The sequence below is a fragment of the Salmo salar genome, chromosome ssa10 (assembly GCF_905237065.1).
Source record: "Salmo salar chromosome ssa10, Ssal_v3.1, whole genome shotgun sequence".
NCBI lineage: Eukaryota > Metazoa > Chordata > Actinopteri > Salmoniformes > Salmonidae > Salmo > Salmo salar.
Window position 1 is genome coordinate 45,074,117 of NC_059451.1, and position 12,942 is coordinate 45,087,058.

The window sequence follows — 12,942 nt, forward strand, 5'->3', positions numbered from 1 at the left end:
GGTGTAGTAGGGTGGGGTGGAGAGGGGTAGTAGGGTGGGGTGGAAAGGGGTAGAGAGGTGTAGTAGGGTGGGGTGGAGAGGGCTAGAGAGGGGTAGTAGGGTGGGGTGGAGAGGGCTAGAGAGGGGTAGTAGGGTGGGGTGCAGGGGGTGGAGAGGGGTAGTAGGGTGGGGTGGAGAGGTAGTAGTTTGAGGTGGAGAGGAGTAGAGAGGTGTGGAGAGGGGTAGTAGGTTGAGGTGGAGAGGGGTGGAGAGGGGTAGAGAGGGGTAGTAGGTTGAGGTGGAGAGGGGTAGAGAGGTGTGGAGAGGGGTAGAGAGGGGTAGTAGGTTGAGGTGGAGAGGGGTAGTAGGTGGGGTGGAGAGGGATAGTAAGGTTGGGTGGAGAAGGGTAGTAGGGTGGGGTGGAGAGGGATAGTAGGGTTGGGTGGAGAAGGGTAGTAGGGTGGGGTGGAGAAGGGTAGTAGGGTGGGGTGGAGAAGGGTAGTAGGGTGGGGTGGAGAGGGATAGTAGGGTTGGGTGGAGAAGGGTAGTGTGGGGTTTGGTGGAGGAGGGTAGTAGGGTGGGGTGGAGAGAGGTAGTAGGGTGGGGTGGAGAGGGATAGTAGGGTTGGGTGGAGAAGGGTAGTAGGGTGTGGTGGAGAAGGGTAGTAGGGTGTGGTGGAGAGGGTAGTAGGGTGGGGTGGAGAGGTTAGTAGGGTGGGGTGGAGAAGGATAGTAGGGTGGGGTGGAGAAGGTTAGTAGGGTGTGGTGGAGAAGGGTAGTAGGGTGGGGTGGAGAAGGGTAGTAGGGTGGGGTGGAGAGGGATAGTAGGGTTGGGTGGAGAAGGGTAGTAGGGTGTGGTGGAGAAGGGTAGTAGGGTGTGGGTGGAGAAGGGTAGTAGGGTGGGGTGGAGAGGGATAGTAGGGTTGGGGTGGAGAAGGGGTAGTAGGGTGGGGTGGAGAAGGGTAGTAGGGTGTGGTGGAGAAGGGTAGTAGGGTGGGGTGGAGAAGGTTAGTAGGGTGGGGTGGAGGAGGGTAGTAGGGTGGGGTGGAGAGGGATAGTAGGGTGGGGTGGAGAAGGGTAGTAGGGTGTGGTGGAGAAGGGTAGTAGGGTGGGGTGGAGAAGGGTAGTAGGGTGGGGTGGAGAGAGATAGTAGGGTGGGGTGGAGAGGGATAGTAGGGTTGGGTGGAGAAGGGTAGTAGGGTGTGGTGGAGAAGGGTAGTAGGGTGGGGTGGAGAGGGATAGTAGGGTGGGGTGGAGAGGGATAGTAGGGTTGGGTGGAGAAGGGTAGTAGGTTGTGGTGGAGAAGGGTAGTAGGGTGTGGTGGAGAAGGGTAGTAGGGTGGGGTGGAGAAGGTTAGTAGGGTGGGGAAGGCTAGAGAGGGCTGGATTAGGGGCTCATTGTCATAACAGCAGCACTGGTAACTCTACAAGAGGCAAAAACATCCTACACCTCCCCTCCACTTCTCCTCTCAGTGTATTTAGGGGAGTCCTCATCTTGTTAGCTAGGTGGTATACAATGGAGATTTGGGGTTGGAGCATGGGGACTCTGGGGTGGGGGTGAGGGGGAATGGGGGCTGAGGAGAATTGTCAGGGAAACCTGTGGAAAGTCACAGCCCCATGCCGATGGGCGTTCATTGGGCGACTTGTAAGGCTATCACAGGAAATGGCCAGGGACCGCTGACTGTTGTTTGTCCTTTCGAGGTGTTTGTTGTCGCCCTGTGTGTGTGTGCGAGCGCATGTGTGTGTGTGCGTGCTTGTTGTCACACTGTGTCAGCGCGGGTGCGGGAGCCCACGCCAGAGGAAGCTGTTTTAGCATGTTCATAAAAAGCCACATTTAGCATTGTCACAACAGCTGTTTATAAACAGGGAGCTACTGTGAAAAGCCAATGACGCACTACAAAGTCAACCTCTTACAAAGCCACTAACCCCCGTCATTATTCACAAGTTGCTGCTTTGTGCCTTTAGTTCTGTGTACAGGCACAGGTAGAGTACAATAGCTGTACTGTGAGTTGTGAGGGATTTTTGTGTGAAGTTATGGTTTTGATTAGCAGAGTGACAGGTGCCATGATTAGAATGGGTAATAGTAATAGTGTGGCATTCATGCATTGACAACTTTGCTGTGCATGTCTTTCCCAGGAGTGATGCATGACCCCATTAGGGTAACCTCACAGCCCTAGAGGAAATTCATCTGCTTTGTCACGTCCTTCCCATTCTAACTGTTAAAAGGACATGGCTGGAGTATCTCAGTGCCGGGTGCATGCTTATGAAGGGAAAAGTGTTAGTGTGTGTTTGGTGTGTGTTTGTGTGTGTGTCAATGCAAACAGATGTACTGTATGTACAGTTCCAGTCAAAAGTTTGGACACACCTACTCATTCAAGGGTTTTTCTTTATTTGTACTATTTTCTACATTGTAGAATAATAGCGAACACATCAAAACGATGAAATAACACATATTGAATCATGTAACCTAAAAAGTGTTAAACAAATCAAAATATATTTTATATTTGAGATTCTTCAAAGTAGCCACCCTTTGCTTTGATGACAGCTTTGCACACTTTTGCCATTTTCTCAACCAGCTTCACCTGGAATGCTTTTCCAACAGTCTTGAAGGATTTCCCACACCTGCTGAACACTTGTTGGCTGCTTTTCCTTCACTCTGTGGTCCAACTCATCCCAAACCATCTCAATTGGGTTGAGGTCGGGTGATTGTGGAGGACAGGTCATCTGATGCAGCACTCCATCACTCTCCTTCTCGGTCAAATAGCTTTTCCACAACCTGGAGGTGGGTTGGGTGATTGTCCTGTTGAAAAACAAAGTTAGTCCCACTAAGCGCAAACCAGATGGGATGGCGTATCACTGCAGAATGATGTGGTAGCCATGCTGGTTAAGTGTGACGTGAATTCTAAATAAATCACTGACAGTGTTACCAGCAAGCACCCCCACACCATCACTCCTCCTCCTCCATGCTTCACGGTGGGAACCACACATGCGGAGATCATCCATTCACCTACTCTGTGTCTCACCAAGACACAGCGATTAGAACCAAGAATCTCAAATTGGGACTCATCAGACAGGACAGATTTCCACAGGACTAATGTCCGTTGCTCATGTTTCTTGGCCCAAGTAAGTCTCTTCTTCTTATTGGTGTCCTTTAGTAGTGGTTTCTTTGCAGCAATTCAACCATGAAGGCCTGATTCACGCAATCTCCTCTGAACAGTTTATGTTGAGATGTTTCTGTTACTTAAACTCTGTGAAGAATTTATTTGGGCTGCAATTTCTGAGGCTGGTTTAATTTTTTATTTTATTTCACCTTTATTTAACCAGGTAGACTAGTTGAGAACAAGTTCTTATTTACAACTGCGACCTGGCCAAGATAAAGCAAAGCAGTTCGACACATACAACAACACAGAGTTAAACATGGAATAAACAAACATAAGTCAATAATACAGTAGAAAAATTCTATATACAGTGTGTGCAAATGACGTAGGATAAGGGAGGTAAGGCAATAAATAGGCCATAGTGGCGAAGTAATTACAATATAGCAATTAAACACTGGAGTGATAGATGTGCAGAAGATGAATGTGCAAGTAGAGATAGGTGCAAAGGAGCAAAATATATAAATAAATACAGTATGGGGATGAGGTTGTTGGATGGGCTATTTACAGATGGGCTATGTACAGGTGCAGTGATCTGTGATCTGTGAGCTGCTCTGACAGCTGGTGCTTAAAGTTAGTGAGGGAGATATGAGTCTCCAGCTTCAGTGATTTTTGCAGTTCGTTCCAGTCATTGGAAGCAGAGTACTGGAGGAGAGGCGGCCAAAGGAGGAATTGGCTTTAGGGGTGACCAGTGAAATATACCTGCTGGAGGGCGTGCCACGGGTGGGTTCTGCTATGGTGACCAGTGAGCTGAGATAAGGCGGGGCTTTACCTAGCAAAGACTTGTAGATGACCTGGTAACTCTAATGAACTTATCCTATGCGGCAGATGGGTTTTCCTTTCCTGAGGCAGTCCTCATGAGAGCCAGTTTCATCATAGCGCTTGATCGTTTTTGCAACTGCACTTGAAGAAACTTTCAAAGTTCTTGAAATGTTCCGTATTGACTGACCTTCATGTCTTAAAGTAATGATTGACTGTTGTTTCTCTTTGCTTGTTTAAGCTGTTCTTGCCGTAATATGGACTTGGTCTTTTACCAAATAGGGCTATCTTCTGTATACCACCCCTACCTTGTTACAACACAACTGATTGGCTCAAACAAATTAAGAAGGAAAGAAATTCCACAAATTAACTTTTAACAAGGCACACCTGTTAATTGAAATGCATTTCAGGTGACTACCTCATGAAGCTGGCTTAGAGAATGCCAAGAGTGTGCAAAGCTGTCATCAAGGCAAAAGGTGGCTACTTTGAAGAATCTCAAATATAAAATATATTTGATTTGTTGAACACTTTTTTGGTTACTACATGATTCCATACAGTGGGGGAAAAAGTATTTGATCCCTTGCTGATTTTATACGTTTGCCCACTGACAAAGAAATGATCAGTCTATAATTTTAATGGTAGGTTTATTTGAACAATGAGAGACAGAATAACAATAGAAAAATCAAGAAAAACGCATGCGTCACGACCTGGCCATAGAGAGGGTTTTGTTCTCTATTTTGGTTAGGCCAGGGTGTGACTAGGATGGGCATTCTATGTCCTTTTTTCTATGTTTTGGTATTTCTTTGTTTTGGCCGGGTATGGTTCTCAATCAGGGACAGCTGTCTATCGTTGTCTCTGATTGGGAACCATACTTAGGTAGCCTTTTCCCACAGGGTTGGTGTGGGTAGTTGTTTTCTGTTTGGTGTGTTCACCTGACAGAGCTGTTGCATTTTGTTCCACTTAGTTTTTTTGTTTCAGTGTTATAATAAACATAATGAACACGTACCACGCTGCGCTTTGGTCTACTCCTTCTTCCACAGACGACCGTTACAGAACTACCCACCACCAACGGACCAAGCAGCGTGGTAAGAAGGACTCCTGGACATGGGAGGATATCCTGGATGGCAAGGGATCCTACACATTGGAGGAGATCCTGGCTGGAAGGGATAGCCTCCCATGGGAACAGGTGGAGGGAGCCAGGAGAGCAGAGGCAGCAGGAGAGGGGAGCGAACGTTATGCGGGAACACGGCTGGCAAGGAAGCCCGAGAGGCAGCCCCCAATTTTTTTTTTGGGGGGGGGGGGGGCACACGGGGAGATTGGCGGAGTCAGGCGATAGACCTGAGCCAACTCCCCGTGCTTACCAGAAGCAGCGTGGTACTGGTCAGGCACCGTGTTATGCGGTGAAGCGCACAGTGTCTCCAGTACATGCTCATAGCCCGGTGCACTATAGGCCAGCCCCCCGCAAGTGCCATGCGAGAGTGGGCATCCAGCCAGGGCGGATTGTGCCAGCTCAGCGCATCTGGTCGCCAGTGCGCCATTTCGGCCCAGGGTATCCTGCGCCGGCTCTGCGTACTGTGTCTCCGGGGCACTGGGAGGGCTCAGTTCGTCCTATGCCTGCGCTCCGCCCGTGCCGGGCGAAAGTGGGCATTCAGCCTGCAAGAGTGGTGTCAAGCCTATGCACCAGATCTCCAGTGCTTCCCCACAGCCCGGTCTATCCTGTGCCTCCTCCACAGACCAGGCCTCCAGTAGGTCTCCCCAGCCTGGGGAGTCCTGTGCCTGCTCCCAGAGCCAGGCCTCCTGCATGTCTCCCCAGCTTGGGGAGTTCTGTGCCTGCTCCCAGAGCCAGGCCTCCTGCATGTCTCCCCAGCCTGGTGAATCCTGTGCCTGCTCCCGGAGCCAGGCCTCCTGCATGTCTCCCCAGCCTGGTGAGTCCTGTGCCTGCTCCCAGAGCCAAGCCTCCTGCATGTCTCCCCAGCCTGGTGAGTCCTGTGCCTGACCCCTGTCCGGAGCTGCCAGAGTCGCCCCACCTGTCCGGAGCTGCCAGAGTCGCCCGCCTGTCCGGAGCTGCCAGAGTCGCCGCCTGTCCGGAGCTGCCAGAGTCGCCCGCCTGTCCGGAGCTGCCAGAGTCGCCCGCCTGTCCGGAGCGGCCAGAGTCGCCCGCCTGTCCGGAGCGGCCAGAGTCGCCCGCCTGTCCGGAGCGGCCAGAGTCGCCCGCCTGTCCGGAGCGGCCAGAGTCGCCCGCCTGTCCGGGGCGGCCAGAGTCGCCCGCCTGTCCGGGGCGGCCAGAGTCGCCCGCCTGTCCGGGGCCCGCTGCGAGGGTCCCCAGTCCCGGGTCGGCGGCGAGGGTCCCCACTCCAGAGGCGCCACCTAAGTGGGCCAAGCCTAAGGTGGAGCGGGGACCACGTCCCGCACCAGAGCCGCCGCCGTAAAGAAGGCCCACCCGGACCCTCCCCTTTAGAGTCAGGTTTTGCGGCCGGAGTCCGCACCTTTGGGGGGGGGGGACTGTCACGCCCTGGCCATAGAGAGGGTTTTGTTCTCTATTTTGGTTAGGCCAGGGTGTGACTAGGGTGGGCATTCTATGTACTTTTTTCTATGTTTTGGTATTTCTTTGTTTTGGCCGGGTATGGTTCTCAATCAGGGACAGCAGTCTATCGTTGTCTCTGATTGGGAACCATACTTAGGTAGCCTTTTCCCACAGGGTTGGTGTGGGTAGTTGTTTTCTGTTTGGTGTGTTCACCTGACAGAGCTGTTGCGTTTTGTTCCACTTTGTTTTTTTGTTTCAGTGTTCAAGTTATAATAAACATCATGAACACGTACCACGCTGCGCTTTGGTTTACTCCTTCTTCCACAGACGACCGTTACAGCATGTCAAAAATGTTATAAATTTATTTACATTTTAATGAGGGAAATAAGTATTTGACACCCGCACAATCAGAAGGATTTCTGGCTCCCAGGTGTCTTTTATACAGGTAATGAGCTGTGATTAGGAGCACACTCTTAAAGGGAGTGCTCCTAATCTCAGCTTGTTACCTGTATAAAAGACACCTGTCCACAGAAGCAATCAATCAATCAGATTCCAAACTCTCCACCATGGCCAAGACCAAAGAGCTCTCCAAGGATGTCAGAGACAAGATTGTAGACCTACACAAGGCTAGAATGGGCTACAAGACCATCACCAAGCAGCTTGGTGAGAATGTGACAACATTTGGTGCAATTATTCGCAAATGGAAGAAACACAAAAGTACTGTCAATCTCCCTCGGCCTGGGGCTCCATGCAAGATCTCACCTCGTGGAGTTGCAATGATCATGGGAACGGTGAGGAATCATTTACATTTACATTTACGTCATTTAGCAGACGCTCTTTCCAGAGCAACTTACAAATTGGTGCATTCACCTTATGATATCCAGTGGAACAACAATTTTACAATAGTACATCTATATATTTGGGGGGGGGAGGGGGGGTGGAGGACAAAAGGATTACTTAATCCTATCCCAGGTATTCCTTAAAGAGGTGGGGTTTCAGGTGTCTCCGGAAGGTGGTGATTGACTCCGCTGTCCTGGCGTCATGAGGGAGCTTGTTCCACCATTGGGGTGCCAGAGCAGCGAACAGTTTTGACTGGGCTGAGTGGGAACTGTGCTTCCGCAGAGGTAGGGAGGCGAGCAGGCCAGAGATGGATGAACGCAGTGCCCTTCTTTGGGTGTAGGGACTGATCAGAGCCTGAAGGTACGGAGGTGCCGTTCCCCTCACAGCTCCGTAGGCAAGCACCATGGTCTTGTAGCAGATGCGAGCTTCACCTGGAAGCCAGTGGAGTGGGCGGAGGAGCGGGGTGACGAATCAGCCCAGAACTACACGGGAGGATCTTGTCAATGATATCAAGGCAGCTGGGACCATAGTCACCAAGAAAACAATTGGTAACACACTACGCCGTGAAGGACTGAAATCCTGCAGTGCCCGCAAGGTCGTCCTGCTCAAGAAAGCACATATTCATGCCCGTCTGAAGTTTGCCAATGAACATCTGAATGATTCAGAGGACAACTGGGTGAAAGTGTTGTGGTCAGATGAGACCAAAATGGAGCTCTTTGGCATCAACTCAACTCGCCGTGTTTGGAGGAGGAGGAATGCTGCCTATGACCCCAAGAACACTATCCCCACCGTCAAACATGGAGGTGAAAACATTATGCTTTGGGGGTGTTTTTCTGCTAAGGGGACAGGACAACTTCCCCGCATCAAAGGGACGATGGACGGGGCCATGTACCGTCAACTCTTGGGTGAGAACCTCCTTCCCTCAGCCAGGGCATTGAAAATGGGTCGTGGATGGGTATTCCAGCATGACAATAACCCAAAACACACGGCCAAGGCAACAAAGGAGTGGCTCAAGAAGAAGCACATTAAGGTCCTGGAGTGGCCTAGCCAGTCTCCAGACCTTAATCCCATAGAAAATCTGTGGAGGGAGCTGAAGGTTCGAGTTGCCAAACGTCAGCCTCGAAATCTTAATGACTTGGAGAAGATCTGCAAAGAGGAGTGGGACAAATCCCTCCTGAGATGTGTGTAAACCTGGTGGCCAACTACAAGAAACGTCTGACCTTTGTGATTGCCAACAAGGGTTTTGCCACCAAGTACTAAGTCATGTTTTGCAGAGGGGTCAAATACTTATTTCCCTCATTAAAATGCAAATCATTTTATAACATTTTTGACAAGCGTTCTTCTGCATTTTTTTGTTGTTATTCTGTCTCTCACTGTTCAAATAAACCTACCATTAAAATTATAGACTGATCATTTCTTTGTCAGTGTGCAAACGTACAAAATCAGCAAGGGATCAAATACTTTTTTCCCTCACTGTATATGTTATTTCATAGTTTTGATGTTTCACTATTATTCTACAATACAGAAAATAGTAAAAATTAAGAAAAACCCTGGAATGAGTAGGTGTGTCCAAACTTCTGACTGGTACTGTATGTGTATCTCTGAGTGGCGTGAAATGTCGGGTTGAGTATCTGACCATTTGTGATATGGTGTGTGTGTGAGGTGTGTAAGGTCTGTGTTTAGCTCATGTTTGTGAGCTGGTGTATGAAGAGTGAGGGGATGATGTGTGTTTGTGTGTGTGCTGACGTGCATTTGTGTGTGTGTGTGTGTGGTGGCAGTGTACGGTAGCAATGGTTGTCTAGGTACGGTAAAATTCAGAGGCTGTAAACACCAGTCGGGCCTTCAGTTGTGCCGTCAGTTGGGCCGTCAGTCAGGCCGTCAGGGCGTCGCACCGCTCTGGGCAAATGTTTGTGAGAACACCTCTGTAAACATGACCATCCAAAGGGGGTCAGCCAAGAGGTGGCCGACACCTTAGCCACCCCACTAATACCGCAGTCATGTCAACGGAAGTGTAAGGCTATACCCAGTTTTCCTAACAAGTGATCTCGGTCGGAGGCACCCAGGCATCCCAAGACTCCTAACACATGTCCCCTCCACTCAAAATACACCCCTTATTTTCGGCATGCACCCTCTTAATTATTTCAGTGGCTGAATTTGAGACGATTGGGTTCTTAAAGGTCTGGGGAGAGGTGGCAGGGAGAAGGTTTCGGGCAAGCAACAACCCCCTCCTTTCTCTTAGCTGAGCTGTCTGTGTCCCCACCACTCTCCCTTCCTCTCTCTCCCCCTCCCTCTCTCTCTCTCTGCTCCCATCCAACCAACTCCCAACCTGGCTCTGGGAGTGCTAAGAGCTCTCTCTCTCTCTCTCTCTTTGGGAGTGCTAAGATCTCTCTCTCTCTCTCTCTTTGGGATTGCTAGGATCTCTCTCTCTCTCTCTCTCTGGGAGTACTAAGATCTCTCTCTCTCTCTCTCTGGGAGTGCTAAGATCTCTCTCTCTCTTTCTTTGGGAGTGCTAAGATCTCTCTCTCTATCTCTTTGGGAGTGCTAAGAGCTCTCTCTCTCTCTCTCTCTGGGAGTGCTAAGAGCTCTCTCTTTCTCTCTCTCTGGGAGTGCTAAGAGCTCTCTCTCTCTCTCTCTCTCTCTCTCTCTCTGGGAGTGCTAATAGCTCTCTCTCTCTCTCTCTCTCTCTCTCTCTCTGGGAGTGCTAAGAGCTCTCTCTCTCTCTGGGAGTGCTAAGAGCTCTCTCTCTCTCTCTCTCTGGGAGTGCTAAGAGCTCTCTCTCTCTCTCTCTCTCTGGGAGTGGTAAGATCTCTCTCTCTCTCTCTCTCTGGGAGTGCTAAGAGCTTTCTCTTTCTCTCTCTCTGGGAGTGCTAAGAGCTCTCTCTCTCTCTCTCTCTCTCTCTGGGAGTGCTAAGAGCTCTCTCTCTCTCTCTCTCTCTCTGGGAGTGCTAAGAGCTCTCTCTCTCTCTCTCTCTCTGGGAGTGCTAAGAGCTCTCTCTCTCTCTCTCTCTCTGGGAGTGGTAAGATCTCTCTCTCTCTCTCTCTCTGGGAGTGCTAAGAGCTTTCTCTTTCTCTCTCTCTGGGAGTGCTAAGAGCTCTCTCTCTCTCTCTCTCTCTCTCTCTGGGAGTGCTAAGAGCTCTCTCTCTCTCTCTCTCTCTCTGGGAGTGCTAAGAGCTCTCTCTCTCTCTCTCTCTCTCTCTCTGGGAGTGCTAAGAGCTCTCCTCTCTCTCTCTCTCTCTCTGGGAGTGCTAAGAGCTCTCTCTCTCTCTCTCTCTGGGAGTGCTAAGAGCTCTCTCTTTCTCTCTCTCTGGGAGTGCTAAGAGCTCTCTCTTTCTCTCTCGGGAGTGCTAAGAGCTCTCTCTCTCTCTCTCTCTGGGAATGCTAAGAGCTCTCTCTCTCTCTCTCTCTCTCTGGGAGTGCTAAGAGCTTTCTCTCTCTCTCTCTCTCTCTCTCTCTCTCTCTCTGGGAGTGCTAAGAGCTCTCTCTCTCTCTCTCTCTCTCTCTCTCTCTGGGAGTGCTAAGAGCTCTCTCTCTCTCTCTCTCTCTCTGGGAGTGCTAAGATCTCTCTCTCTCTCTCTCTGGGAGTGCTAAGAGCTCTCTCTTTCTCTCTCTCTGGGAGTGCTAAGAGCGCTCTCTCTCTCTCTCTCTCTCTCTCTCTCTCTCTCTGGGAGTGCTAAGAGCTCTCTCTCTCTCTCTCTCTCTCTCTCTCTCTGGGAGTGCTAAGAGCTCTCTCTCTCTCTCTCTGGGAGTGCTAAGAGCGCTCTCTCTCTCTCTCTCTCTCTCTCTGGGAGTGCTAAGAGCTCTCTCTCTCTCTCTCTCTCTCTGGGAGTGCTAAGAGCTCTCTCTCTCTCTCTCTCTCTCTCTCTCTGGGAGTGCTAAGAGCTCTCTCTCTCTCTCTCTCTCTCTGGGAGTGCTAAGATCTCTCTCTCTCTCTCTCTCTGGGAGTGCTAAGATCTCTCTCTCTCTCTCTTTCGTAGTGCTAAGATCTCTCTCTCACTCTCTCAATTCAATTCAATTCAAGGAGCTTTATTGTCATGGGAAACATATGTTAACATTGCCAAAGCAAGTGAAGTAGATAATATACAAAAGTGAAATAAACAATAAAAATGAACAGTAAACATTAAACTCACAGAAGTTCCAAAATAATAAAACGTTACAGTCGTCATATTATGTATATATACAGTGTTGTAACAATGCACAAATGGTTAAAGTACAAAATTGAAAATATATAAGCATAAATATGGGTTATATTTACAATGGTGTTTGTTCTACATTGGTTGCCCTTTTCTTGTGGCAACAGGTCACAAATCTTGCTGCTGTGATGTCACACTGTGGTATTTCACCCAGTAGATATGGGAGTTTATCAAAATTGGGTTTGTTTTTGAATTCTTTGTGGATCTGTGTAATCTGAGGGAAATATGTGTCTCTAATATGGTCATACATTGGGCAGGAGGTTAGGAAGTGCAGCTCAGTTTCCACCTCATTTTGTGGGCAGTGTGCACATAGCCTGTCTTCTCTTGAGAGCCAGGTCTGCCTACGGCGGCCTTTCTCAATAGCAAGGCTATGCTCACTGAGTCTGTACATAGTCAAAGCTTTCCTTAATTTTGGGTCAGTCACAGTGGTCAGGTATTCTGCCACTGTGTACTCTCCGTTCAGGGCCAAATAGCATTCTAGTTTGCTCTGTGTTTTTGTTAATTATTTCCAATGTGTCAAGTAAATATCTTTTTGTTTTCTTATGATTTGGTTGGGTCTAATTGTGTTGCTGTCCTGGGGCTCTGTGGGGTGTGTTTGTGAACAGAGCCCCAGGACCAGCTTGCTTAGGGGACTCTTCTCCAGGTTCATCTCTCTGTAGGTGATGGCTTTGTTATGGAAGGTTTGGGAATCGCTTTCCTTTTAGGTGGTTGTAGAATTTAACATCTCTTTTATGGATTTTGATAATTAGCGGGTATCAGCCTAATTCTGCTCTGCATGCATTATTTGGTGTTCTACGTTGTACACAGAGGATATTTTTGCAGAATTCTGCATGCATCTCTCTCTCTCTCTATCTCTCTGGGAGTGCTAAGATCTCTCTCTCCTCTCTCTCTCTCTCTCTCTCTCTCTCTCTCTCTCTCTCTCTCTCTCTCTCTCTCTCTCTTTCTCTCTCTCTCTCTCTGGGATTGATAATATTAGAATTTGAGGTGGGGGAGGGGACACACAATTTGGACACAATAGGAACTGAATGAGAATGATAAACTTCCTCCTAAAAACCCACATTCACCTTTAAGCCCAAAGGTCAAAGAGACAGTTTGCATTCCCTTTTAAGCCCAACAGTCAAAGAGACAGTTGACATTTTCGTAGCAACTGTTGGGTGCATCACTGGTTAAATATAAACATTGGGCTGTGTCGTTGATTATTTCCCACAATCTTTGGGAGTGTAAGGAATAAGAAGAGGCGGCTGTTGAAAAGATAAATGATATCCAACTGGGTTTCATCTCAGAAAGGCCAGGCTACCTTCTCTCAGTCCACAGTAGTATTCAAGTTTTAAAGTAAGTTGTTCAAATTACCTACGGAGTTTGCAATTCCCAAATGGTAAGTCTGATATATCACGGAGGGAAACTTGAATCCTGGGCTGTTACCAGAGATTTATTGGCGGCTGTATTTTTCTAGTGTCAACTGATGTTCCGTCAGACTAAGCCAGGGTCTTACATTG